We start from the raw sequence: 5,730 nt of genomic DNA, 5'->3' as shown, positions 1-5,730 counted from the left end.
TCGTCTAACCTGCTAATAGTTTCCCTACAAAAGGTTAAGTAACCACGTATGTACAGGCTTCTCTCCATTCACTTCTAGGAGAGTTAAAGAAATAGTGGGTATAAACCTCGGCATATAAGAGCAGGGTACAGGGACTCACTTCCTAACATATGTGGTTCTCAGAGGTGAAGAGAATACAAAAGGAAATATCCCTTTAAAGGGGTCATCCAGGATTAGAAAAATACATCTCCTTTCTTGCAAAAACAGAAATCCCTGTCCCATGGTTGTACGTGGTATTACAATTCAGCTCCATTTACTTCAATGGAATTGAGTTGCAAAACCAACACCCAAACTGAGGACAAGAGTGGTGCTGTTTCTGGAAGAGTGCAGCAGTGTTTTTGTAACCCTGGGTAACCTATTTAAAGCTAATATTTCCCTTAAGAATGTTTACTTTCTCAATAAGCCATTGAAATGTGTAGAACATGTCCTGTATCAGTGTTTCCATACCTTTTCAAGTCAAGCACCCCATGAGATGGGATATTTCAACCGAGTAACCCCAAAATTGGGGGTGGTTATAAATGTTGACTAAATAAGGCCGAGATGAGACTGCCGCCATAGGCTCTGTATACATTCCCAGATCAGATCCCCAAAACAATGTGACTGACCTGTCCCAGCCATAATGCTCAAATACAGTGGCGTAGCTACCGCGACGCCCTCCCGATCAATCACTCTTGTGACCGCAAGCATTGTTTTGCTTGCGGTCACAAGAGTCCGGCTCCGTCTTCCCCCGGCTGCTGCGCGGCTGCCGGGGGGTGTCGTGTCTTATCCCCGGCAGCGCGCGCATCCCAGAGCTACCTGTGCGCCTTGGGCCCTCACTTCCGGTTCCGTGGGAGCGCGTTGTCAGGTGAGTTAAGTTTTGTTTTTTGTTTTTTTATCAGCCTGCACACGGGGGGGGGGACCATCTATGAGGGTGGGGGGAAAGAGGGGACCATCTATGAGGGTGGGGGGAAAGAGGGGGGCATCTATGAGGGTGGGGGGAAGGAGGGGGCATCTATGTGGGTGGGGGGAAAGAGGGGACCATCTATGAGGGTGGGGGGAAAGAGGGGGGCATCTATGAGGGTGGGGGGAAGGAGGGGGAATCTATGAGGGTGGGGGGAAAGAGGGGGGCATCTATGAGGGTGGGGGGAAAGAGGGGGGCATCTATGAGGGTGGGGGGAAAGAGGGGGGCATCTATGAGGGTGGGGGGGAAAGAGGGAGCCATCTATGAGGGTGGGGGGGAAAGATGGGGCCATCTATGAGGGTGGGGGGGAAGGGGACCATCTATAAGGGAGGGGGGGGAAGGGGACCATCTATAAGGGAGGGGGGGAAGGGGACCATCTATACGGGAGGGTGGGGGGAGAGGGGGCCATCTATAAGGGAGGGTGGGGGGAAAGGGGGCCATCTATAAGGGAGGGTGGGGGAAAGGGGGCCATCTATAAGGGAGGGTGGGGGGAGAGAGGGCCATCTATAAGGGAGGGTGAGGAGAGAAGGGGCCATCTATAAGGGAGGGGGTAGAGGGGGCCATCTATAAGGGAGGGTGAGGAGAGAGGGGGCCATCTATAAGGGAGGGGGTAGAGGGGGACATCTATAAGGAGGGGGGAGAGGAGGTCATCTATAAGGGAGGGGGTAGAGGGGGCAATCTATAAGGAGGGGGAGAGGAGGCCATCTATAAGGGAGGGGGTAGAGGGGGCCATCTATAAGGAGGGGGAGAGGAGGCCATCTATAAGGGAGGGGGTAGAGGGGGCCATCTATAAGGAGGGGGGAGAGGAGGCCATCTATAAGGGAGGGGGTAGAGGGGGCCATCTATAAGGAGGGGGAGAGGAGGCCATCTGTAAGGGAGGGGGTAGAGGGGGCCATCTATATGGAGGGGGGAGAGGAGCCCATCTATAAGGGAGGGTGGGGGGAGAGGGGGCCATCTATAAGGAGGGGGAGAGGAGGCCATCTATAAGGGAGGGGGTAGAGGGGGCCATCTATAAGGGAGGGGGTAGAGGGGGCCATCTATATGGAGGGGGGAGAGGAGCCCATCTATAAGGGAGGGTGGGGGGAGAGGAGCCCATCTATAAGGAGAAGGAGAGGAGGCCATCTATAAGGGAGGGGGTAGAGGGGGCCATCTATATGGAGGGGGGAGAGGAGGCCATCTATAAGGGAGGGGGTAGAGGAGGTAACCTATATGGAGGGGGGAGAGGGGGCTATCTATAAGTAGGGCAACATGGGGGGAGAGGGGCCATCTATTTGGGGGGCAACATAGTGGGAGAGGGAATACACAGAGGGGGGCATATACTATTAGGGGGTCACATAGAGTCAGGGCTACCCACTAAATGAGGGTGTAAAGGGGCCAATACAGATGTGCAGTGTGTATAGAGATGAGGATGGTGCCAGAGTGAGGAGACTAATATGTCTGTCTGGCAGATTCTGTGGATTCGTGGCTCGGAGAAGTTCTCATAACGGCCCAGGACGGATGGAGAAGATGGAAAGGAAAGAACTCCGATCAGAAAAGACGTCTCCTGTGAGTCACCTGATATAACTGCACTGTAATGTATATGGTGTATAGAGCCTGTGTAGAGCTGGGGCCACCTCTATATGACTGGATGAGGTGATTTAGTATACTGGATTTGGTCAGTAACAATATGGTGGTGATGGTAGTGGTTGTGGTGTGGCAGTAATGTTTCCTTCCTATATACTGGTATTGCTGGTAATATTGGTCTCAGTATACAGAATTTGGTCGGTAACAGTATGGCAGTAATATGTACGGTGATAATACTTTCTCTTCCAATATGCTGGTGTTATTGGTAATATCTGTCTTGCTGTATATATATATATATATATATATATATATATATATATACACACCAAAAGCATCACTTGGTCGTGAAAGGAGGAGGGTGGGGGGCCCAAGTTGGCCTCTCGCACCAGGGCCCAGGAGACATTAGCTACGCCCCTGCTCAAATAAATATATATCAAATAATAATGCCACAACCTGTAGCCAGGTATAGTGCCCCCTGTAGACTGAGAGAAGAAAAAACTACCTGGGTAGGTATCCTGTCGAAGCCAACAATTCCTTGACAACGAGTAGAGTATAAAACATAAAGTGGCTGATATATTGGATAAAATCAGTAAAAATGTACATAAAATAAGCAATTACACGTTTCGGGAGTTGCATCTCTCTTCATCAGATTGAATAAAGGGAGATCTCATCAGCGACCCCAAAGTTGGCAAATACGCATAAAGCTCAAGGGGCTTAAAGGTGAGAGTCCCCCTATACTTTCATTTCCCACATTTTCATGTAACAGAATTACACGAGGCGCCATCCTTCTGGCTCCTTTTTCCTCGTCTTATCTCTGTAGACTGAAACAATGTCCCCAGTGTCCACTAACAATCTCCCCTTCCCCAGTAGGATTGCCTTCTGTAGCCATTAAATATGCCCCCTTCCCCAATAATAATGCCCCATGTAGCCAGCTACAATGCTCTCTGTAACCAGACATAACAACTGTAGTGAACTGCAATCCTTCCTATAGCCAGATATGCCCCCAGTAGCTGGATATAATGCTTCCTATAGCCAGATATGCCCTCAGTATCTAGATATAATGCTTCCTATATCCAGATATGCCCCCAGTAGCTGGATATAATGCTTCCTATAGCCAGATATGCCCCCAGTAGCTGGATATAATGCTTCCTATAGCCAGATATGCCCTCAGTAGCTAGATATAATGTTTCCTATAGCCAGATATGCCCTCAGTAGGTAGATATAATGCTTCCCTATAGCCAGATATACCCCCAGTAGCTAGATATAATGCTTCCTATAGCCAGATATACCCCCAGTAGCTAGATATAATGCTTCCTATAGCCAGGTATACCCCAGTAGGTAGATATAATGCTTCCTATAGACAGATATGCCCCCAGTAGGTAGATATAATGCTTCCTATAGCCAGGTATACCCCAGTAGCTAGATATAATGCTTCCTATAGCCAGATATGCCCCCCCCCAGTAGCTAGATATAATGCTTCCCTATAGCCAGATATAACCCCAGTAGCTAGATATAATGCTTCCTATAGCCAGATATGCCCCCAGTAGCTAGATATAATGCTTCCTATAGCCTGATATACCCCCAGTAGCTAGATATAATGCTTCATATAGCCAGATATGCCCCCAGTAGCTAGATATAATGCTTCTTATAGCCAGATATGCCCCTAGTAGGTAGATATAATGCTTCCTATAGTCAGATATGCCCCCAGTAGCTAGATATAATCCTTCCTATAGCCATATATGCCCCCAGTAGCTGGATATTATGCTTCCTGTAGCCAGATATGCCCCAGTAGCTAGATATAATCCTTCCTGTAGCCAGATATACCCCCAGTAGCTAGATATAATGCTTCCTATAGCCAGATATGCCCCCAGTAGCTAGATATAATGCTTCCTATAGCCAGATATGCCCCAGTAGGTAGATATAATGCTTCCTATAGCCAGGTATACCCCAGTAGCTAGATATAATTCTTCCCTATAGCCAGATATACCCCCAGTAGCTAGATATAATGCTTCCTATAGCCAGATATACCCCCAGTAGCTAGATATAATGCTTCCTATAGCCAGATATACCCCCAGTAGGTAGATATAATGCTTCCTATAGCCAGGTATGCCCCCCAGTAGCTAGATATAATGCTTCCCTATAGCCAGATATACCCCCAGTAGCTAGATATAATGCTTCCCTATAGCCAGATATACCCCCAGTAGCTAGATATAATGCTTCCCTATAGCCAGATATACCCCCAGTAGGTAGATATAATGCTTCTTATAGCCAGATATGCCCCCAGTAGCTGGATATAATGCTTCCTATAGTCAGATATGCCCCCAGTAGGTAGATATAATGCTTCGTATACCCAGATATGCCCCCAGTAGCTGGATATAATGCTTCTTATAGCCAGATATGCCCCCAGTAGCTGGATATAATGCTTCCTATAGTCAGATATGCCCCCAGTAGCTGGATATAATGCTTCTTATAGCCAGATATGCCCCCAGTAGCTGGATATAATGCTTCCTATAGTCAGATATGCCCCCAGTAGCTGGATATAATGCTTCCTATAGCCAGATATACCCCCAGTAGGTAGATATAATGCTTCCTATAGCCAGATATGCCCCCTGTAGGTACATATAATGCTTCCCTATAGCCAGATATGCCCCCAGTAGCTAGATATAATGCTTCTTATAGCCAGATATGCCCCAGTAGCTAGATATAATGCTTCCTATAGCCAGATATACCCCCAGTAGCTAGATATAATGCTTCCTATAGCCAGATATACCCCCAGTAGCTAGATATAATGCTTCCTATAGCCAGATATGCCCCCAGTATCTAGATATAATGCTTCCTATAGTCAGATATGTCCCCAGTAGGTAGATATAATGCTTCCTATAGCCAGATATACCCCCAGTAGCTGGATATAATGCTTCCTATAGCCAGATATACCCCGGTAGGTAGATATAATGCTTCCTATAGCCAGATATGCCCCCTGTAGGTACATATAATGCTTCCTATAGTCAGATATGTCCCCAGTAGCTAGATATAATGCTTCACTATAGCCAGATATACCCCCAGTAGCTGGATATAATCCTTCCTGTAGCCAGATATGCCCCCAGTAGCTGGATATAATGCTTCCTATAGCCAGATATGCCCCCAGTAGCTGGATATAATGCTTCCCTATAGCCAGATATACCCCCAGT

This window comes from Dendropsophus ebraccatus, chromosome 14 (assembly GCF_027789765.1).
Source record: "Dendropsophus ebraccatus isolate aDenEbr1 chromosome 14, aDenEbr1.pat, whole genome shotgun sequence".
NCBI lineage: Eukaryota > Metazoa > Chordata > Amphibia > Anura > Hylidae > Dendropsophus > Dendropsophus ebraccatus.
This window is presented reverse-complemented; position numbering follows the sequence as displayed.